At 44.9% G+C, this 23,814-nt stretch overlaps 1 protein-coding gene across 1 annotated transcript in view; it reads left to right on the plus strand.

Moving 5' to 3' along the window:
* Positions 1 to 6,397: 6,397 nt before the first annotated feature.
* tenm3 (teneurin transmembrane protein 3) overlaps positions 6,398 to 23,814 on the plus strand; it is a 329,857-nt gene continuing 312,440 nt past the window's right edge. The window contains exon 1 of the mRNA XM_085911853.1: positions 6,398 to 6,467. The gene's annotated coding sequence lies outside the window, so the exon portion shown is untranslated. The remainder of the gene's footprint in view (positions 6,468 to 23,814) is intronic.

Below are 23,814 nucleotides of genomic sequence, written 5' to 3' on the forward strand. Positions count from 1 at the left end.
CGCCAGCAGGGCGAGAGCGGAGACACGACACAGCCGCCCACGAAGGAACAATGACGCCATGCAGAAAGAGTCGGTACAACGTGTTAGGATACGGATTTTTAGCTATTGATCTGACTCCAAATTGCGATCAACACTTAACACAAGTTTCTATGTCCCAATCCACACACTGGCGCACCTAACAATTTTGCGAGTTCGTTCTGTCAAAGAGAAGACCAGTAGATCAAACAGACCAAATTTACCAATCGTTTATTCCTAACAAAGCGCACTAATACAGGCCTGGGTCCCGGGTCCCTCACACTAAAACTCGTGCGTTTTTGTGACCACCAAAAGACGACACATTTTTCTGGGTTGCCCAGTTTTAAATAAACACAATATGAATATTAAAGCATGCAAATTATTGTGTGATGATTGGTCGATGGCCATCTCCTCCCCGTCGAGGTGTCATCACTGTGGTCAGGGGGTTGGGTTTTTTCCTCTCGAAGCCCAACCACCTGGACGTGGTGTTCTTTGTTCTCGTTCCTCACCGACCTTGAGGTGTTATCGTCCGGTACTCCCTTCGTCCCGTACCATCCGTTACTCCCTGTCTGGGCCTGTTTTGCAACACTTCGCAGAAAACAAGTTCATGCAGTGTGCATGCACATTCCTCACCCCCCACCAATCCACACAAGCACTCCAATACTAGATATTATATTGATATGATTATTATTATAGATATTATGTTTTACACAACCTTAAAAAATATGTTTGCAAACCGCTGAAAGCACATTTCCCTTTAAACGGCAATGAGTGCTCATAGCGATGCGGAGTCGATAATTGTACGATATCCGCACAAGACTTTTAGAATTGTATTTTTAAACATTTTATTGTGTTTTTAAACACTTTTTAAACATCCTAAAGTTAAAGTTTAAAGTTAGCAAGATCTAGAAACTTTCCTTAGGGTTTTACTAAAACTAACAAAGTCACAGAAAACTACCGCGAACGTGTCATGGGCTCCGCTCTGCTCTCGCCGTGCTGGCTGGCTGATCCGCTAGCAGAATCTGCTTTTGAGAGATAAAAACCTTCACCAAGCGGTTAAATGGGCCAATAAATTGATGGAGAGGTCCCAATTAAGCCTGTCTGAACTATACTGTCTGAACGGTCCCAACCTCCGATCGACGATCAATTCATTCTGGTCAAGACCCTCGTCCCGGTTACGTGACCAATTTTCCCCAGTCGAGCCCGCAAAAATGAGTAAGAATTTATTTTGAAAAATATAAAAAAAATTTGTCAATTCTCTCCCAATTACATTCGTCGCTGGGTCCCTTGACACAAGACGCTCATCGCGGTCACGTGTCACCCCAGTCAAGCCCACGAGGCAAAGAAGCTGGAATTGGGATTTGTTCTTTTTTCCATTCGTGGAAAATCAACAGTTTGATAATATTTATGTGCAGATGGAGCTACTGTCCAACAATGACTAAAAATCGCAAGGGGGTGGAATCTGTGTCTACATACGCGACGAATGGTGCCGGGACACTGTAGTTGTTTGCAGGCACTGCTCGCCACTGGCGGAGTTTGTGATCATTAAGTGCCGTCCTTTTTACCTGCCAAGGGAAATTACTGCGATTCTGCTGGTTGCGGTATACATCCCACCTTCCAACATTGGCAGCGACAGGATCGCGGCTCTTAGTGACCTGTAACAGGCTGTCAGTGAACAACAGACGGCGCACCCTGACTGTTTCACCATCTTCGCTGGGGATTTTAATCATGCGGACCTGAAGTCTGTTTTTCCTAAGCTTCACCAACATGTTACACGATTCATGAAAATACTTTAGACGGAAAAAAACCCGTAAATCCGCGGATCCGCGGAAAATTCTCATCCCTGTATAATAAAATACTTGTCCCTGCCTCGAGCTTGCTCGGCAGCCGGATAGCTTTGCCAGTGCGAAATGCGGGGAGCACAACCTTTTCTACAGAACATCTAATCGTTGTATTCATTTATTCCTACATCATTACTCACATTACCCTTAAATTTCAACATAATCGATTTCTTATAAAGGTAGTATATAGGCCTGATTGGGGTGCCCCAAAACGAAATCAAATTTGTGACGTCATATCCGGGGCGCCATATTTCTTCCCCTGGCAGCAAAAGTGCCGGTCAAACGCCAATGTTTCAGGCTATATATCTCTTGTCCCTGAGAAGTGTTGTGTTATTTATTTTTGCTATTGTACATTTACTTTATACTAAATCAGTGCCTGCATTATACAGGTTGACCAAAGGTACCCTTTAAAGGAGCGCGCCGAAGCTATCAATCGAACGGCACATACACGAAACAAACCGCGATCAGACAAACGGCACAACAGTAGACAGTAGTAACAATGAAATGTATATACTCACTTTGTGTCAAAGATGTACACAATCACAGCAACATACTCAGTTGATACCAGCAACCTTTAACTTACCGCTGCGCACAAGTGAATGGGTATAATGTCTAGACCCCGAATGTAAGACGACCCCCACTTTTTCAGTCTTATTTCAATACAAATTACACAGTCTTTTATTCGGGCCAATACAGTAAGTAGACAGAGCTCTCACCAGTAGTCAGTGGGTTAATTTGCCTTGCCTGTGGTATGTGACCTTATGTCACAGTACAAAAGTGTGACATGAGTGCCATAAAATAGTTTGTTGGTCGGAAAAACGTTGAGTGTGATCCCCACCAGGGCTACCTGCAGGTTCCCCTGCACCCAGAGAGCCGCAACCTCACTGCTTTTGTCACTCACATGGGGGCCTTCAGTTACACGTGTATGCCTTTCGGACCTAGCTCCGTCCCCAGCTGTTTCCAGAAGGTCAAGGCCACTGTCTTTGCTGGCATCCCTGGCGTGGTCGAGTACCTGGATTACATAGTGGTTCATGGAGCGTCGTCAGCCCTACACGACGACCGCCTCTCCAAGGTGCTGGATGTTCTCTCCCGCTAAAACCTCATGTTGAACGCTGAGTAATGCATCTTTTCTGCGTCCACTATCGAGTTCGTGACCGCCGACGGTCTCAGCCCATTGCACTCCAATGTTGATGCCATCCTGCGCCTGCCTGAGCCCACCTGCCCAGCACAACTGTCCTCATTCCTGGGAATGACTGCATTCTACCTGCGTTTCCTTCTCCACTACTCCGAAACCACAGCGCCGCTGCATGCCCTCCTTGTGGTCTGAAGGCCCAGCTCACCTCTCCGGTGCTTGCCCACTTTGATCTGCAGAGATCCACAATCGTGACCTGCGATGCGTCCAACACCGCAGTGGGTGCCATCCTGTCCCAGCTCCACGGGGGGATTGAACGTCCTGTGCCGTTTGCTTTGATGTCGCCCCGACTGAGTAGAAATACTCATTGAGGGGCAATGGCATGCGTTTGGGCGAGCGAGAGGTGGCACATGTACCTCTATGGGCACCACTTCACACTCCGGACCGACCACTAGGCATTGATCGCCCTGACAACAACTGGATCAGATCACAAACCACTACGCCTGTACCGGTGGTCGGAGAGGTTGCAGGCCTACAATTTCACCACCGTGTGTACACCTGGCAGGGATAATGTGGTGGCCGACCTGCTCTCCAGGGCCACACCCACCACCCCACCAGGCACCACCCAAGATTGCTTGGAACCAGAGCTGATTCTTGCATTTCACAGGCCCCTCCAAACGGAAAAAATAAACGACAGTGAGCACGTAGCCGGTGTCCGCGTGTTTGCGAACATAACATTTCCCTGTGCAGCGTCTCTGATCTTAGCGTTGCCTTAGTGGTTAGTGTGCGGACATTTGAATGAGGAAGTGTCTGTGTCACTGATCATCTTGCAAACGGACACCTGTGTGCGCGTGAACTGGGATGGGACGGGTCAGAACGCTCTCACACCCGATCATGAGCGCTCGCTTATGTGTGCGTTCCCCTTCGTACGAGTTTCTGTGGCTCGCTCCGGGACGCGCAGTCCCAGCGCGCCACATATTATTGGTTTTATAACACGATGCTTCGGCCGGTCTAAATTTAGACACGCGCAAGGTTTGGCCCGCAGGCTGGACTTGGGGCATGTCTGGTATAGTCTATTGCAGTGTACTTGATAAGCTCTTGTTATTTTCCTTTACAAATACAGGAGGCCCCCATGTGACAAACATTCGACTTACGAACATTTGCAGATATGAAAAAATGCTGACTGATTTTCATAAATGTCAGTAGAATGAATGCCTTATATTTAACACATGCCACATATTGTTCAGTCGTTGCACAGTAGTTCCATTTCTACTGTAAGCCACGCCAAACAGCAACATCCTATATACGCATCACTGACCCAATAAGTAGACGACTACTTTGTCAGCTTGTCAGCTGGCGTTAAACACCACAAAGAAGATGAAGAATGAAGACAACTCAAGTAGCCAAATCCATCATCACCTGCCTTCACAACAATGCCTCCTCAACAACCTTAGACGAACCTCAGCACTCACAGCGTCACACTAAGTAGCCTGTTCTGTTATTGTTTTGCATATGTGATAGGCACAATGCTGGGGTCGCACTGCTAGTAAATTCTGCATCTACCTGAGAAATCAGGTTCATTCGTGTTTTTGTATATGCAAAACTTGAGTAATTAAAATGAATTATTTAATGTCTAGTTCTAGTTGTTCCATCATCTATTATTAGTTCGTAGGTGCATAGAAGATCAAATACAGTACACTAAGTCCTTCCGCCTCTCCCGCTCTTTGGCGGCACACAGGAATTGGTAGAACGGTATGTTTGTCTATGTCTTGATGTAATCCCTCCAATTCATTTTGGGGCGACTTTACTTTCCCTCCACAGATCCTTGAAGCGCGATATCTACAAGTCTTGGTGCTTAATTTATATACCGCATATAGTAGTATGAACATCCATGCCATTGTAGCATTTTGTATAGTGTCATGTTTGAAACTAAAGCTTATTAACTTAAGGTACAGTGGAACTCCTCAGTGATTAGTAAGCACTATGAAGTCACTCTGAGAGATGGAAACAGAGAACATAAATGGAAGCTGAGGGAGAACAAGGTGATTTAGGAAGAGGTGTGGGAGTAATTCTTTGCACACCTCTCAGTCATAAATATGGAAAGGAACAGTCCAGCCCAGCCAGCCCTCCTACATGCAAAATGTTTCTCAGCCTTCTTGGCAGTGTGAAAAGACACTGAATTAATGGACATAAACTTAGACCGAGAAGGGCAGAAACGTGAACTCAAGAGGAGGAATCTGCCCATTGCCAAAATTTGTTCTTTATTCCCACCAATCAAAAGCAAGTTGAAAAAGTGTGAATGTTAAAAGTATAAATGTTAATAAAATGCAACTTTATGTAGTAATAGCTCTTGGGAAATTAGAGCTATAGACAAAAAAAAGCTATGCAATAGGCATTCATTGTGGGAATAATTTGGAGTAGAGTAGAGTAGAGTAGAGTAGAGTAGAGTAGAGTAGAGTAGAGTAGAGCATAATATTGGAAAAGGTCATACTAACGAGAAACTAGAAAAGCTGGATGGATGGATGGATGGATGGATGGATGGATGGATGGATGGATGGATGGATGGATGGATGGATGGATGGATGGATGGATGGATGGATGGATGGATGGATGGATGGATGGATGATAGATACTTCATTTATTCCGGGGGGAAACTCAATTTGCGACACTCAAAAAGTGTTGTGAAGGAAGCAAATTAGTTATTGATATCGTTCGTACATGGTTGTGACTGTTAAAAATATAAATGTAAAAAAAAAATACTTAATGAGGTAATTGCTTTTGGGAAATTAAAACTGTAGACAAAAAAAGTTAGGCAACAGGCATTGATTGTCGGAATAATGTGGTCACGTTTAGTAGATTGGAGTAGAGAAGAGTACAATGCAGTATATCTAATATCGCAACGAGGTCAAACTAACTAGAAACATTAACCTCATCATAAAAACAGACAGATGGACTTATATTTGGACAACAGCGTGGGTGAGCTGAAAGCTGCTGCAGGTGTCATAATGGTGGAGAGGTGACAGGGTGAGATGTGTCTCATTATCACTGCTAGGTGCCAACCACATGCTCTTGGAAACTCTTCAACACCCCACTACAGCCATTTGATCTGTTTTCCATCATTTTAAACAAATCTTTGATTATTAAACCACAAGTGATGTCTCTGATTTTACTGTATTAAAATACAGTACATGTAAACTAAATCTCGATTTTACGCGGACTTTGGGGTCCAGAATTTGGGAATTGTGTTGACCCCAAAGACGTGTTGTATAGAAAGTATTATCATTATTTTTTTTTACAAAGGAATGTTTTTAGGCAGCCAAAGGGGTCCTTTGTTACATTAATTAATGTCAGGCATGTTGTTGGGCAGCTGAAGGGGTTTGTATGCTGTCCGTCTCTTTGAATGCTCTCCACACATCGAAGTCTGTTGACATTTTAATAAAAAAGAGAAGCAATATGCAGATGACTATCAGGCGGATTGAGTAAGTTATTTTGATGGTATGAGAATTGGCTAGAATAGAGAATAAAGTACCGTACCGTAAGTCGCACCAGCCATAAAATGCACAATAAAAAAACATATATAAATCGCTCCGGAGTATAAATCGCACTTTTAGGGCGAATGTATTTGTTACAATCCAACACCGAAAACAGACATGAACCAGCAACAACAGGCTAAACGATACGGTATGCTAACGTAACATATACACAAACGCGGAGCTGAGAACGGGCCTGACATTCAGAGTCATTCAAGTAAGTATTACAAAATTAACACATTTATCAAACCGTCTGTGTCACTCCAGTTCATTAAATCCATCAATGTGCTTTATGTAAACAATGCTGCAGTACGCGTATGCGTCGAATATGCTGACGTTGGACTATTTGTTTATTTGTTTGCATTTCTAATTATACCACAGATCCGTATGACGATGTATAAAGTATATTTCGAATAACTATCATATTAAAACAACATTATCAAACCATCTGTGTCACTCCATATCATTAAATCCATCGATCTTCTATTAGGTAAACAATGCAGAGTACACTCGCCCTCGGATTTGCCGTGATTTATATTTCTAATTATTTCACATACCCACATAACGATATATAAAGTATATTTTAAATAACTATCATATAGTAACAATATTATCAAACCATATGTGCCGCTCCAATTAATTAAATCTATCGATCATGCTTTATGTAAACAATGCTGCCTATGTGCCGCATATGCTGATGTCGGACCCGTTGCAAATTGCATTTCTAATTATACCACAGACCCATATAACGGTATATATAGTATATTTTAAATAACTATTCATATTACAACAACATTATCAAACCATCTGTGTCACTCCAAATCATAAAATCCATCGATCAAATTCCTCGTTCTTTATGTCAACAACGGCGTGGGCTGCAGCGATCTAGAACATAACTATGTTGTAGCAAAATACCAAGAAAGACGTGGGTTTGGTAAACGGCTCTTTATTTAACAAAACAAGAGTTCAACGAGCCAACAACTACTGAACATCCAGCCACGGAGGTGGAAGAGAGCTCCATAAATAGGACCGGGTGTGAGTAAAAGCCATGTCTGAGCCCCATCCACCGTCCCCGGACAGCCACCCGGCCGAGCGCCGGCCCCCGACTTCCATCCACGGAGGTGAAAGACAGCATGTAGAGTATGATCGGGCGTGCGTAAAAGCCATGTCCGAGCCCCATCCACCGTCCCCGGAAAGCCACCCGGCCGAGCGCCGGCCCCCGACTTTCATCCACGAAAGTGAAAGAGAGCTCCCGTTGAGAAGGACCGGGCGTGCGTAAAAGCCATAATAGTTTTTCAAACCTTCTGTGTCACTCCAAATCATTAAATCCTTCAAACTCTTTGTCCTCCGTGTCACTTACAAACAAAGCCGTTAATGATGCCGGTAGTACGTGGGGCCCTTCGTCATCTTCGTCATCCCGTGATCAAATCCTTTGTCTTTTATGTAAACAACCCCCACGCGGCACAGGTGACGTCACTTGCAGTTCAAATGACTAATCCCTTGCTACATCGCGGTTCGTTTTCCGCGGTTTCACCACATCGCGGATTTTTGAATTTTTAAATTTTTGAAAAAAATTACATATAAATTGCTCCTGAGTATAAGTCGCCCCCCCCCCCCCCCCCACCCAAACTATGACAAAAACTGCGACTTATAGTCCAAAAATTACGGTAGCCACTTCTTCTGTGTCCGGCCATGCTCTTTGACGTGTGAGTCGTAGGGATGGGAATCTTCACCATCAAAGCGATACGATGCACATCTTGATACACTGCCAACGATTCGATGCATTCACGATTCATGGAATTGCCAATGGTAGGATGCGATACGATTCTCCCATCTCCTGCGATACGGTGCGATACAGTTCGTTTTAATTTTAAAACAATGTGATCCAGTGCGATACAATACGATGCAACTTCATCTTACAGGTCGTATCGATTTTCCAATGCATATCGGTGAATCTTCCCTATCCTAGTGAGTAACTGTGTGTATGAAGTGCTTCCACGAAGTTTCCCCTTTCCGAATCAAAAACAATCCTACCTATCCGTAACACTGTAATAAAGCATTCATAAATATCAAACTTCTTATTATCAAACACCTTTAAATTAGTCACGGAGATTCATCGAATCACTAGTGCTAACATTTATGCGCTAGTCATTTAGCCGTTTATGGTGTTTATATCATCCATTTAAAATACTACTTGAAAATGTATTTATGACAAAAGAAATTGGGTTCCATGACCAAACTGCGTTTGACAGAAAGTCGCGTAGAATTGAAGCGAGTAAAATTGAGATTGTGGTGTAGTATCAGCATTTCCAGCTCATTAGTGTATCTTCACACATTCCGAAATATATTCTGGTTGGCTCACCAGAAGCTAACTTTGCAGCATATGTCTTCTGTCTTTTGCCTTCAATGTCTTACTTTACTCCCTAACTGGATAGCACATACGCCTCACAGTTACGAGGGTGCGGGTTCGATTACACCTCCAGCCCTTCCTGAGTGGCGTTTGCATGTTCTCCCCGTGCCCGCGTGGGTTTTCTCTGCGCACTTTGGTTTCCCCACATATCCCAAAAACATGGTAGCATGCATGGTAGGCTGATTGAGCACTCCAAACTGCCCCTAGGTGTGAGTGCGAGTGCGGATGGTAGTTTTTTTCTGTGTCCCCTGCGATTGGCTGGCAACTGGTTCAGGGTGTTACCTCCCTACTGCCCGATGACTGCAGGGATAGGCTTCAGCACGGCCGATGGATTGATGGATGGACGGATGGATGGATGGATGGATGGATGGATGGATGGATGGATGGATGGATGGATGGATGGATGGATGGATGGATGGATAAAATAAACAAACAAACAATCACATGTTGTATTCACCAATCTCAAGCACGGACCTCAGCAAGTCAAATTATTCTGCTAGGGCTGGGCAATAATACGATATATATCGCAATTGACATGTGATCGATATTGACAGAAACTACCTTCAATAAATATTTGATATGCACAAAACAAAATCATAACACAATTAAGTTTAGTTTTTGTCAGCCACATCACCCAGCCCTACATTAAGCGTGTTGTGGCCAACGTGAAGCCGCCTCCAAACACGAAGAAAAAAAACAACGAAGAGTGAAAGTGTGGCATAAAATTGTTCAAATAAAAGATCAGTTGCTTTAGTACACTTCTTTCAATAAAGTTATACTGGACATACTAACCTGATTAAACATTTCCCAATGGACAAATGGTTATGGGAGGTCTGTTTCGTACTATTGCAGTCATTAGTTTCGAGGGCAGAAACACTCTTTGTGTGCACACGTTCATTGCGACCATCCAGTAACTCAGTGAGTGACCAGCTCACCCTGGCCTAATGATAGTGTCTGCCCTGAGACTGGAAGGTTGTGGGTTCAAAGCCTGGCCAGGTAATGCCAAAGACTATAAAAACGGAACCCATTGCCTCCCTGCTTGGCACTCAGCATTAAGGGTTGGAATTGGGGGGTTAGATCACCAAAATGATTCCTGAGCGCGGCACCGCTGCTCCCCTCTCCCCCAGGGGATGGATCAAAATCACACGGGGATGGGTTAAATGCAGAGGACAAATTTCACCACACCCAGATGTGTGTGACAATCATTGGGACTTTGACTTTGAGTTGCTCAAATTTGCTGTTGGGTTATTTAGAATGCCCCCAAAACAGCGTGTTGGTTCTCGCACGAGGTGCTCCAATCAGAGTGGGGTCCTTTGATCGCAATCTATCCATCCATCCATTTTCTGAACCGCTTTGTCCCCACGGTGGTCACGGGTGTGCCGGTGCCTATCCCAGCCGTCATCGGGCAGCAGGCGGGGACACCCTGAACTGGTTGCCAGCCAATCGCAGTTGATCGCAATCTGATAAGTAAAATATGAACATAGTCTAAGTGGATGTGTTCAATTGGCTGCACTGCAAAAGAGTATTAATTCATGACACATTGTATGAATATTGAATTCAGGTTAATGTAACGGTATGTAATTTTGGGGTAGTGTCTGTGAAAAACAGGGCAGAGCAACCAAGTGCGCAAGACATATTTTATTGAATGTAGGGATAGGGGAAGTGGATCAGTGAGTGGCTGGCCTGACTGGAGTGAATGGCTGGGCGATCGGTAAAATGTTGTAATAAAATCAATGTTCTCCCCGTGTCTGCGTGGGTTTTCTCCGGGCACTCCGGTTTCCTCCCACATCCCAAAAACATGCTTGATAGACCGATTGAGCCCTCTAAATTGTCCCTAGGTGTGAGTGCGAGTACGAATGGTTGTTCGTCTGTGTGTGCCCTGCGATTGGCTGGTAACCAGTTTAGGGTGTCCCCCGCCTACCGCCCGATGACGGCTGGGATAGGCTCCAGCACGCCCGCGATCCCGTGGGGACTAAGTGGCTCAAATAAATGGATGGATGGAAAGAATAATTCCATCCATCTTCTTCCGCTTATCCGGGGTCAGATCGCGGGGGCAGCAACTTTAGGAGGGACTCCCAGACTTCCCTCTCCCCAGCCACTTCATCCAGCTCATCCCGGGGGATCCCAAGGTGTTCCCAGGCCAGCTGAGAGACAGTCTCCAGCGCATCCTGCGTTGTCCCTGGGGTATCCTACCGGTGGGACATGCCTGGAACACCTCCCCAGGGAGGCGTCCAGGAGGCATCCTGATGAGATGCCCGAGCCACCTCATCTGGCTCCTCTCAACGTGGAGGAGCAGTGGTAGAGCCACTCAGCCACTCAGAGTCTCTCCCGGATGACCAAGCTTCTCACCCTATCTCTAAGGGAGAGCCCGGACACCCTGCGGAGGAGGGTGTATCCTTGCTTGTATCCTGGATCTCGTTCTTATGGTCACGATCCATAGCTCGTGACAATAGGTGAGGGTAGGAGCGTAGATCGACCGGTAAATCGAGGGCTTTGCCATTTGGCTCAGCTCTCTCTTCACCACGACAGACCGGTGCACCGATCCGCCTGTCGATCTCGCCCTCCATCCTGCCCTCACTCGTGAACAAAACCCCAAGATACTTGAACTCGTCCACTTGGGGCAGGATCTCATCCCCGATCCGGAGAGGGCATTCCACCCTTTTCCGACCGAGGACCATGGACCCGGATTTGGAGGTGCTAACCCTCATCCCGACCGCTTCACACTCGGCTGCGAACCGCTCCAGTGAGAGCTGGAGATCACGGACTGAAGAAGCCAACAGCACCACGTCATCTGCAAAAAGCAGTGACGCGATGCTGAGGTCCCCAAACCGGACCCCCTCAACGCCTCGGCTGCGCCTAGAAATTCTGTCCATACAAATTATGAACAGAATCGGTGACAAAGGGCAGCCTTGGCGGAGTCCAACCCTCACTGGGAACGAATCCGACTTACTGCCGGAAATGCAGACCAAACTCTGGCATCGGTGATACAGGGACCGAACCGCCCTTATCAGTTGGCTCGGCACCCCGTACTCCCGAAGCACCCTCCACAGAACCTCCCGAGGGACACGGTTGAACGCCTTTTCCAAGTCCACAAAACACATGTGGACTGGTTGGGCGAACTCCCATGCACCCTCGAGGATCCTGCCGAGGGTGTAGAGCTGGTCCACTGTTCCACGGCCAGGACGAAAGCCACACTGCTCCTCCTGAAAATGAGGCTCGACCTCCCGACGGATCCTCCTTTCCAGCACCCCTGAATAGACCTTACCAGGGAGGCTGAGGAGTGTGATTCCCCTGTAATTGGAACACACCCTCCGGTCCCCCTTCTCAAAGAGGGGAACCACCACCCCAGTCTGCCAATCCAAAGGCACCGTCCCCGATGTCCACGCAATGCTGTAGAGGCGTGTCAGCCATGACAGCCCCACAACATCCAGAGCCTTTAAGAACTCCGGGCGAATCTCATCCACCCCCGGGGCCCTGCCACCGAGGAGTTTTTTAACTACCTCAGTGACTTCGACCTCCGAGATTGGAGAATCCATCTCAGCGTCTCCAGGCCCTGCTTCCACAATGGAAGGTGTGGTGGTGGAATTGAGGAGGTCTTCGAAGTATTCTCCCACGACTCACGACGTCCCGAGTCGAGGTCAGCAGCACACCATCACCACTGTAAACAGTGTTGATTGTGCACTGCTTCCCCCTCCTGAGACGCCGGATGGTGGACCAGAATTTCCTCGAAGCTGTCCGGAAGTCATTATCGCCAAACTTCTCCCACGCCCGGGTTTTTGCCTCAGCAACCGCCGAAGCTGCGTTCCGCTTGGCCATCCAGTACCTGTCAGCTGCCTCCCAATCCCGCAAGGCAAAACGGCCCGATAGGACTTCTTCAGCTTTACGGCATCCCTTACCGCCGGTGTCCACCAGCGGGTTCGGGGATTGTCGCCACGACAGGCATCCACAACCTTACGCCCACAGCTCCAGTCGGCTGCCTCAACAATGGAGGCGCCGAAGATGGTCCACTCTGCCTCAATGTCCCCTGCCTCCCTCGGGACGTGGGAAAAGCTCTGCCGGAGGTGGGAGTTGAAGCTCTTCCTGACAGGGGATTCTGCCAGACGTTCCCAGCAGACCCTCACAGAGTGTTTCGGCCTGCCAGGTCGGACTGGCATCTTCCCCCACCATCGGAGCCAACCCACCACCAGGTGGTGATCAGTTGACAGCTCCGCCCCTCTCTTCACCTGAGTGTCCAAAACATGCAGCCGCAAATCCGATGATGACACGACTACAAAGTCGATCATCGAACTGCGGCCTAGGGTGTCCTGGTGCCAAGTGCACACATGGACACCCTTATGCTTGAACATGGTGTTCATTATAGAAAATCCGTGTTGAGCACAGAAGTCCAACAATAGAACATCGCTCGGGTTCAGTTCGGAGGGAGGCGTTCCTCCCAATCACGCCCCTCCAGGTCTCACTTTCATTGCCCACATGAGCATTGAAGTCACCCAGTAGAACGATGGAGTCCCCAGAAGGAGTGCTCTCCAGCACCTCCTCCAGGGACTCCAAGAAGGGTGGGTTTTCTGAGCTGCCATCTGGTGGATAGACACAAACAACAGTCAGGACCCGTCCCCCCACCCGAAGGCGGAGGGAGGCTACCCTCTCGTTCACCGGCGTGAACCCCTACGTACAGGCACCCAGCCGGGGGGCAATAAGTATGCCCACACCTGCTCGACGCCTCTCACCGTGGGCAACTCCAGAGTGCTAGAGTCCAGCCCCTCTCGAGAGGGCTTGTACCAGAGCCCAAACTAGCTCAGGCTCCTTTCCAGCCAGAGAGGTGACATTCCATGTCCCTAGAGCCAGCCTCTGCAGCCGGGGATCGGACCGCCAAGGTCCCCGCCTTTGGCCGCCGCCCACCTCACTTTGCACCCTTTGGACCCTCCTATAGGTGGTGAGCCCATGGGAAGGAAAAAAGAGGGGAATCTAAATAGTTATATAAAAATTAAATAACCTAAATTCAGTGGGGGTTTTTTCCAGGTCATTATTTTAGTCTTCTACAATGTCAAGCACAATGTGGACTTAGACTGCCATGATTTTAAAGGGAATGGTGGGAGCCAATTTTATTGGCCGCAAGTCAGCTGTGTTTAATCCTACTATCTGAGATAGTCTAGCTAAATATCGAAGAAAGAAAACTCTACCCATGCACATAGACTGCGGTTTGCACGCGACTTGCTCTGGGCATGACATTAAGGCTTATTGATAATTGATAATATAATAATTCCTTATCATCAATGCTCCTCTTACAGATGTTGATTTGAAAATGTTTGACATGCGGACAATATGTGACTGGCATTAGCACTTTACGTCAACATTACTGCTTCATATGTCAAAGAGAAGACTTTTCTAAGGATGAAGATTAATGCTCAGATGATGGTTTTATTTGGATTTACGTCCACTTGTTTTGACTGAGGGGAGAGGACTCTCACTAATGATCCACCTGAAAATAATTTGTGCCTCATCCTTTATATCTCCCTGTCTTTTTCACATAGTTTTGGAAATGGTGGGTGATACACTGCTCTTCAACTGCGAGACCATGTTAAGTTAAAACAACCTCCAAAATCTTACCTCTTACATCTTCTGTCTCTTCTGACTCACAATACTTTTGAATATCTTAGTTATTCACCATATGATGAATTATGTCTATTTATATATATTTTTTCTTTCTTACTGTCCCATTAAAAATAAAAAATATTAGAACAATATTGTCTTGATTAGGCTCTTCTCATAGTTGTGGGGGCAGGTCCTATTCTTAATTGCATAAAGAATCAACATACTCTCGTGTTCTTAATTGCATAAAGAATCAACATACTCTGCAATTTCAACCAGTGTGGGAAAGAAGTGATTGTGGTAAAAAAGAGAAGGGGATAAAACAATGAACTAAAAATAAAATTAGCATACGAATGAATTGCCAATTTCTGCTTTTGTCAAGTATGGAAGGCAACTCTTGATGAAAATCTATTTCCACTATAGCACTCTGCGAGCTGTTTCTGTGTATTGTAGCGCATCATGCATATACAGGAGCTCAAATGAATGAGGGTGGTGACTCAGCATTGAACAGACCATCAGACTGATCATTTCAGAAATACCAAATGAATGGAAGTCCAAGATTTCATTTCTAGTTTTGTAACATGCTTTCCAAATGAATTGCTTGCATTTGATTGTAAACATATTTCATAAGTGCTAGGCATACTTTTCTAATGTGCAAATAATCACATGTTCTTGATGCGTCATAGTCCGTGTAGTGTGACATACTCAGTGATTGGTCGTCTGGCATCTGGCACACTTCACAACCATGACAAAGAAACTCTGACAGATCAGAATCTCTGTTCATTTTGCCACATATTGTGACATGTCATACGATTGATTCGTGCCAGTCTATCCCAAGATTCAAACGTTTTGCCCTACTACGCTGTGTAAAACACAGAAAACCCAAAAAACAGTTTGTGGTTTTTCAAACCTTTATAGCAAAAAAATGTCAATTTGCCAGAAATTTGCGAATTTTGCGAAAACTGAAAACTTTTGGAATGAGAAAAATGCAAGCGCTCATCACGTGAATATTTGGAATACGTCAAAAGTGGAATCAAGTGAATCAGATGAATTATGAGGAAGTAGTAGCAGGACAAAAAAGTGAGGAGAATAAAAGAAGTGGAATGATAGTGAATGGTGTAGAATTCGCCTTCACACTAACAAGCCCATTGCCATGGAAATGAAGGCCAGTTTCAGGGTTGCATTTGTGTGTCACGTGACACGCTATCAAGTTACGCCGGAAGTGACATCATGTAGCCTAAAAACTGGTCAAAAAACTGGCCTTCGAGGACGTGGCCTGGGAATTTGGACACAGCATTTGGCACAAGACAGGGGAGACTACTTATGATAATTAAGAACAGGTAGACACAATCAGGAATCAGGGTGAGGAAGGTGAAGTGAATGGGAATGAGTGAAATCAGGGTTTAAAAATAAAACAGGAAATGAAAGGCCACAACAAAACCTCAGACGAGACAACCTCACCGCGGTGTGACAGCTGAGAGAGAGAATTAGGTAAGTCGTTGGTGCAGGCCAGTTATAACATAGACAAGCAGGGGCTGTCCTCGAGGGCCAGTCATGTCGTTGACATACGACTGTTGCAGCAGTCCATAATACCAAGTCATGACGTGGATAGGTGACTGGCACGAGGGTACATGCGGGACAGTTGTGATATGGACAGGCAACCGGCATGGCAATTTGTGCGGGACAGTCATGACGTGGACAGGTGACTCATGCAGCAGTCTGGCCTACCTCGCTGTGACATGGACATACGACTGCTATGGCGGACACGGCCTTTCTGTTGTGACATGGACAGGGCACTGGTGCAGCAGTCCGGACGCATCAGTTGGGACGTAGACAGCTGATTGACGTGGCAGTACGGGCGGATCTATTGCTAAATGGCCAGGCATGGTCCTGGCCACCAAGTTGTGACATGGATAGGCAACTGGCACTGCAGTCCCAGCCACCCAGGCATGATGTGGACAGGGGACTGGCGCGGTGGCGTACCAATGAGAACATGGTTGAGAAACTGAGCTATGAGTAGTCGCTGAGCTGTTATGAGATCCAAATAGGAATGGCAGCCATGAGCAACCGTGGCATAGGAACAGGGACTGCCTCGATGCAGTGCGACATCCTGCGGTGCTGCAGCACAGAAATATTGTCTGCATTCGCCTCTTCAGCCTGTCACCATAGAGCTTGGCCAGCAGGCCGAGGTTGATGACAAGCAGACAGATGGCGTGGAGGGCAACGGCGTGTAGGGCAACACAATGCACCTCCTGCTGGATCCTTTGGTCTGTGTATTGTGTCCATTTTTAGAATTAGGTTTTAGTGCATGTGGCAAAAGGTGGAGAACCCAAGTGGAGGCAAGCAGGATGGTGTTGCGTATTGTGCAGGATGTCCGTTGTTGAGCCAGGAAAGCAAAGGTGTAGAGTTTAGAGTTTAGTTCTTTATTGGCAAGATCTTGGGTTGTTTAATGGCGGCCACTACACAAGGCACGGCAGCCGATGAAACAACAACTTCTGCCTCCAGGTCAGCTTGTTTTATTCTGTCCGGAAAGGCGGGAACTTGTCACATGACCATTTCGTACCTGAGTGTGGGCGCGTGTGTTGGCCTATGTGTGTGTGTTCATACAGTTATGTGTGTTGTATTCGTGTTCTGATTGAGCAGTTATCTTTGCATAAAATAATAAAAGAATTGTACATATATGAGCATCATATTGTACAGAGATTATCCACCCAAATAGAACATGTCCACATTGCTGTTGCTCCCTCTTCAATGGCAAGGCACAAGTGTAGGATGTACTCAAAGGACTAATTAGAAAAAAGGAAAATTAAGCAAATGATGTTATCAACACACTTAATTAACAAATTACCCCTCCCCCAAAAAGAGGTACAATGTACCAAAAAAAAACAGCTAATAAACTCAGCAAAACAGGAAACATGAAATGACGGGACCAAGAAAACATGATGACAAATTAGACAATGCAAACACAGATTGAAAGAAAGTGAGAAATTAAATACAAAGAAAAAGATGAGACAAAGGGGCACACCAGGACAAAACACGAGTGGCTGGAGGGAGCTGATTGGTAGATACTGATTGCGGGACAGGGCTGACAAGAACACGTGAAAAATCTAAGGATTAGACAAGACTGGGTAGGAACACCAGAAAACGACAACATAAAACAAGACAAATTTAAACAAAGTCAACAAAAACATGTTATATGACAAACTGAAGGTAATGTACAGTACTGAGTGACACTTTGAATAAGATATTCATTTATTATTATCTTAATTCTTGCGTTTGTAGTCGTATGTGGTATTGAACTGTACGCCATTAGAATGTTTGTAATATTCTTGACTTGCTCGTTTTATTTTGGTAGTCAAAATATTAAACAGCTCTCATTATTGGCCCCATTATTTGTTGTTTTAAGCAGTGTGAGATCAGTTTGCTGTTTTCAAAAATGAAAAATATTTCCCGAATTGAAATGGGGAATGTTTTAAGGTTAGCTCCTGGCATTTAAACTCCAGAGACTACAGATCAAACCCCTTTGTATTGAATACAATTTCATCCTTGCGTTTAACCACTCACAGATGTGAACACTGCAAGTACACTCCATTTGTGACACACACATAGAAGCAGTGGGCAGCTTTAAAGCCTCCAGGGAGCTAATTCAAATACCTTTAATGAAGGACACCTCAGTTGTGAGTTCTCAGGGTAAATTGATCTCGGAGCCCTTCAGTCACACGCCACATTCTTAACCACTCATCCACTGCTTCCCAGCACAGGGGTTGGTTTCACTGATCTCCAGCTGGGACATGGGTCCACATTCATGAACCATTTGTAAGAATGATTTAGCTCAAACCTATAGAAGTTTATAGAAATGCTGGGGCATTTACTGTGGTGCTAGTGTCCGATCTTGGATTTGAAACTCACAAACAGGCACACGCACGCACGCACGCACACACACACATAGGAAGAAGTAACTGACTAGTAGAAGTGGTTATACTTGTTTAAGAAGACTCGCGCACCCACACACACTCACGCACACATACACACACATACACCTCGTTTTTCGCTGGGGTTATGTTCCGTAAAGAACCCGTGATTGGTTAAAATTGTTAAGTGGAAACCTTGATTTTTATGGATTATTGTTATACAGGTATAACATTGAAACCAAAGGACAAAACTTGTTTTCAGGCCCAAGCATTTGTTTAACAAAAAGAAGTAAACACTTTCTTCCACATAACGACAGTAAAATAATAATTTTAATCATCAGTACCTACTATATAATGTGCCTGTGCGGCCTGACTCTGTAGTGTCTTTTTCATCTGAAGCCCTAACACAATGCACTGTGAAAAAGTTCCATGAAGCAGCGAGGCCGTGAAAGTTGAATATAGTGAGGGATTACTGTAATTTAAAAAATGGAAACGAGTGAAAGTTACATGCTCACTTTGCACGGTTTTACAATTAAAAAAAAAATTTGTAAACATTTGGATGAAAAAACCCACTAGTGATGTGACCTGACATTGGCTAGCGTCCATCTTTGCTGATGACACTTGCAAGTCAGGCTTAGGACTGAACCAGTTGGAAGCTTTTTCTGGAGTGAATAATCAAGTGTGTCTGAGCCAATTGACCCCCAATTTGCCTTTCGGATTCTCACAACAAGCAGAGATATTGTTGATACAATCATCAACAATGAATAGCTATTAATGTGAATGCTTTTTAAAAATCTTAATGGATGTACATGCGTAGATCCTGTTCAAAATCTGGAACAAGTTGGAGAAAAGGAGGACTATTGTGAATTGTAACTGTAATATAGTGTTCGCACAATAAAGTTGCAAGAAGTCAGTGAGAGCTTACTCAATCCAGATGTGCAGCACTTACACAGGACTGGCTGTGTGCTCCATCACTTGATAATACAAAATAGCATTACTGCATCTGTTCTGGCTTTTTTTCTTATTTGCAGTAATTCTGCCCATTTGTATTGTTCAGGGTAGAGGTTATAAGTTTAAGGTGACAAGATGGTATTGAATTTAAGATATGTCAATTTAGGTGAGCTGTGGCTAGTGTTTTGCAGCTGTGCTGGGGCCAGGGAAGTCTATTACTGTAGAACATCTTAGCACTTGTATGCTCATACTGGCAATAGGCACCCAAGGATACCTGCCAAGATTAATTACGTCCTAATTGCACCTACAATGGTATGGTTTTATTGAGGTGTTTGTCCATTCTGGTCAATGAAAAGCAACAATTTTAAGAGTGCATTTGTTAAAGGGGAAGTCAAAGCAAATGTTTTCCTTACATTAATATGTTCTGTGCAGCCCCACTCGTCTAAACAAGGAATTTGTGCAATATGAAATAAGTAGCAAAATCCAACTGTTTTCACCCAGCTCAGGCATTGGCCATTTTGCCACTTGCTTTTGACTGAAAATGACATTACAGTGCCTAAGTGCTCAGCTTGCGAACATCACAAGACCAAACCCAGAAAATGTGTTGTTACATAACAATTTTCGACTTGACCTCCCCTCTAACAAGTTGAAGGCCTGTTACTTTGCCATTGAGATTTCAGGTGTTTTACAGATGAACACATCACAAGAAACCTTTCAAAGCACATGAGAAAATATCCAAGCTTATTGCAAATTTGTAATACTGATACGTTCAGTTATGACGTGAGGACAACAAAAAAACAACCCGATTAAAGACCAGTCACTGTGGTGAGATCAAAGAATTATCTCACTGATTAGGATGCCATTTGTGCTATTCTCATGAACGGAATTAACCTCCCATAATCCGCATCTGACATTTTCACCAGCTGGACTTGAATAGGATGAAATTGCATTTGCATATAAGGCCACTCAGTCCCCTGATTCCTCACATTTAAATTGTTCAGTGATGTATGTTTTTTCTTAATGCCTCAGGTAACAATTAAACATTATAAAATGTTTAAAGACGGAAGAGGGGCTTTGGATAGAGGCCGTTTGGCTGTTCTCATCTAAAGCTGAATATATTCTGTTAAAAAAAAATACTCTACAAACAGCCATCCCTGCTCTTTTTTAGAGAAGTATCTATTTTGGTGCAAATCACAAAAAAGGGCCTGCTGAGCAACGTAGAAACACATTTTTAATGGGGGGGATTTTTTGGGTTGTTCAAAGCAGCAACCTAATATGCCTTGAATACCTGCAATTCATGCATGTTGAGTCTCCAAAACAAAACTTATTATTGAATAAGGAACATTTTATTTTGTTTATTTTGTTCCAACATGTGTCGTACTGCTTAGCACGTCACCTCACAATTCAGAGGTGCAGGGTTCTAGTATTCCAGCTCTAGTCTTCCTGTGTGGAGTTTGCCCTTCCTTGTGTGGGTTTTCTCTGTGTACTCCAGTTCCCTCCCACATTTCAAAAAACATAAATGGTAGGCCAAGTGACAAACTGCACTTCAGCAGTACTGGTAAAATTAATTTTCTACACGAACTAGTTCACAGTTCAGCTCACACATTTTAAAAGGAACTTATTCAGTTCATAGTTCATAATTATTTCTTTTTTTTTTTTTTTACTAAGTTTATCACTCCTAAAATGTTCCCAAATAGGTTCATAGTTCTTTTCTTCCCCAGAATAAAAAAAATGTTGCTGCTAGCTGGTACCTTTTGGTATATTGGCATTTCATTATTGTTTTCACCCATTCCATCCACATTAGTATCCAGGTGTTGCTATCACCATACAATTTCAAATGCATGAGAAAATTGCTTGAATAGTCTTTTTCTTTAATGAATTGAAACAAAAACACGACTGCGGTCCAGAATGTGCAAACACAAACAATCTGCTATGGGTGCCAGACTGAGGTAGGAAGCTAAGGATGAATATGGATGGACGGATGGATGGATACTTTATTGATCCCAGACTGGAATTCAGTATCCATACCCAACAGTGGGCACATTGAGGTTAAAAGAGAGGATAACAGATCCTCATGAAAGTGTCATGCACCAGTAATATAGAAATAAAGAAATGAACAAACAATAAACATGAATCATGTTCAACATGATAAACTCAACATCATGTCCGTGAATACATCACTGTCCCCGTGTCGAGATAAAAAGGCTCACGACATGGAGGAGAACTGATCCCCTCAGCCTTTCGGGTGGAGCAAGATGTTGTCAACAACCTATCCCTGAAGCTACACTTCCGCTCGGAAATGGTGCTATGCAGTTTCCCCATCAATGTATGCTTGTTTTCGACCAGTAACCTTAAACTAATTATTTTATCGTGAGCTTGACAGATCTTAAAGCTTCAGCCTGGTCAGTTGCATTAGCTAACAATAATTCACCTCATTGCTGCTCTATTATTGCAGAGATGTGCAAGGTTTTTGATCACCCTTGGCAGAGTATGGGAGCTAGCAATAAGCTACCTTCTTTGCACCAGGGTAGCAGTGGGGTTCCCTCTTTTTCCAGTGATTTTTCCATCTCAGGAGCAGAATGTGGTTTGGATGAGTAAGTCCTACATAGGGTATTTTCTCAGGCCTTAAGCGAGGAAATAAAAAAAAAAAAACGGTTGCTGCATGTGACAAGATTGAGAAATTGATTTCTCTGGCCATTTGTTGGATAACAGACTAAGGGAGTAGGGACAGATCAGTCAGGGGTCCCTCCTTCAGTCCCCCCACAATACCCTTTCAGCAGCCTTCCTCGTCTGTCCCTCAACCTGCTGAACAACCATCCACTGTGCATGCTGCTGTCAATGCAACCATCTCCTCCTACCTGATGAAGCCATGCAGTTGGGGAGAATTAAACTCTCTCAAGAGGAAGAACTTTGGCATATAAATCAGAGACTTTGCCTCTACTTTGGTCAGTCAAGCTTGCCACTTTTTGCCTCACTGCTTTCTTCATCCAAAACAGCCAGCTCCTTAGCCACTCGTTCTGAATGAACCCTCTACCCAGACTGCACCTGACATTTTTATTGACTGACTTTGCTTCCCAGTGCAACATCTTTTTTGGGCCACTTCCCAAACCCAAGACAATCTTGGCTGTGGATGGCAAGACTCTGGCCACCAATACCACTGTACTGTCCCAGTCTACCTGCTACTCTCATGGAATCATCAGGGAACCATATCTCTTTACTTCATTCCTTGAGTCTCATTCCCCTTGGTACTGGGTCTGCCCTGGTAAATCCCACAGAGATTGTTCAAATAAGTTCATTGTTATTTGGAGCTTGTTCTGCCACAGAGTAATATTCAGCCGTTCCATCTACAAGAAATGAAGTAACTGTAAAGAATAGGTACCCACTCCCTCTCTTGGACTTTGCATTCAGTTCTTTTCATGAGGCATCTGTCTTCACTAAGCTGGATCTTTGCAATGCTCATAATTTAGTTTGAATCAAAGAACGAAATGAATGCTAAACCGCTTTCAATACATGGGACATTTATAATATTTAGTAATGCCAGTTTCACTAATGCACCTGCAAACAGGCTTTTTCTTTGTGGCTTTCTTTCTTTTCTAGGCTCAGTGGCCTAGTGGTAGAGTGTCCGCCCTAAAACTGGTAGGTTGTGGGTTCAAACCCTGGCCGGGTCATACCAAAGACCCAAAAGGGGACCCATTGCCTCCCTGCTTGGCACTCAGCATTTAGAGTTGGAATTGGGGGGTTAGATCACCAAATGATTCCCGAGCGCGGCTCCGCTGCTGCTCACTGCTCCCCTCTTCCCCAGGAGATGGATCAAAATCACATAGGGATGGGTTAAATGCAGAGGACAAATTTCACCACAACCAGATGTGTGTCGATGATCTTTGGGACTTTAACTTAACTTTAATTGTCCAGCGGTTGGCCACCAAACGTGTCACGGATGGCATGACCAGGGCGACCAAATGCATCTTGGACCAGGGTTTATTGAGGGAAGGAAGGGGCCGAGCAAAGACACGGGCGGGATAGAGACTCATGGCCAGCAGACAGGCAAACAGAAGCCACTCGGACACAGAACAGAATCTGACTGTGAGCCCCCACACAAGACTGGGGGTGGGGGGACTGGATGAGCGGGCCAGGAACACTAGGCACAGACACAAATGGGAGACAAGAACAGAAAGACAAGAACAGAGACGAGAGACTAAAACAATCCGACAGGGGAGAGGCAGACAGGACTTAAATACAAGACAAGTAACAAGAGGCAGGTGACTGTTATTATACAATGATTGTGAGTAGACACAGGAGGGAAGAGGCGAGTACTCAGAGACGCGGACAGAAACCATGACAAGATATAGACACAAGGAAATGACCGGGAACAAGTCATGACAAAACAGGGCATTACCACCACCTGTGTCAAAGCATAAGTTCACAATCTAAAAATTTA

The sequence above is a fragment of the Syngnathus leptorhynchus genome, chromosome 5, assembly GCF_054491065.1.
Source record: "Syngnathus leptorhynchus isolate UIUO chromosome 5, UIUO_Slep, whole genome shotgun sequence".
NCBI lineage: Eukaryota > Metazoa > Chordata > Actinopteri > Syngnathiformes > Syngnathidae > Syngnathus > Syngnathus leptorhynchus.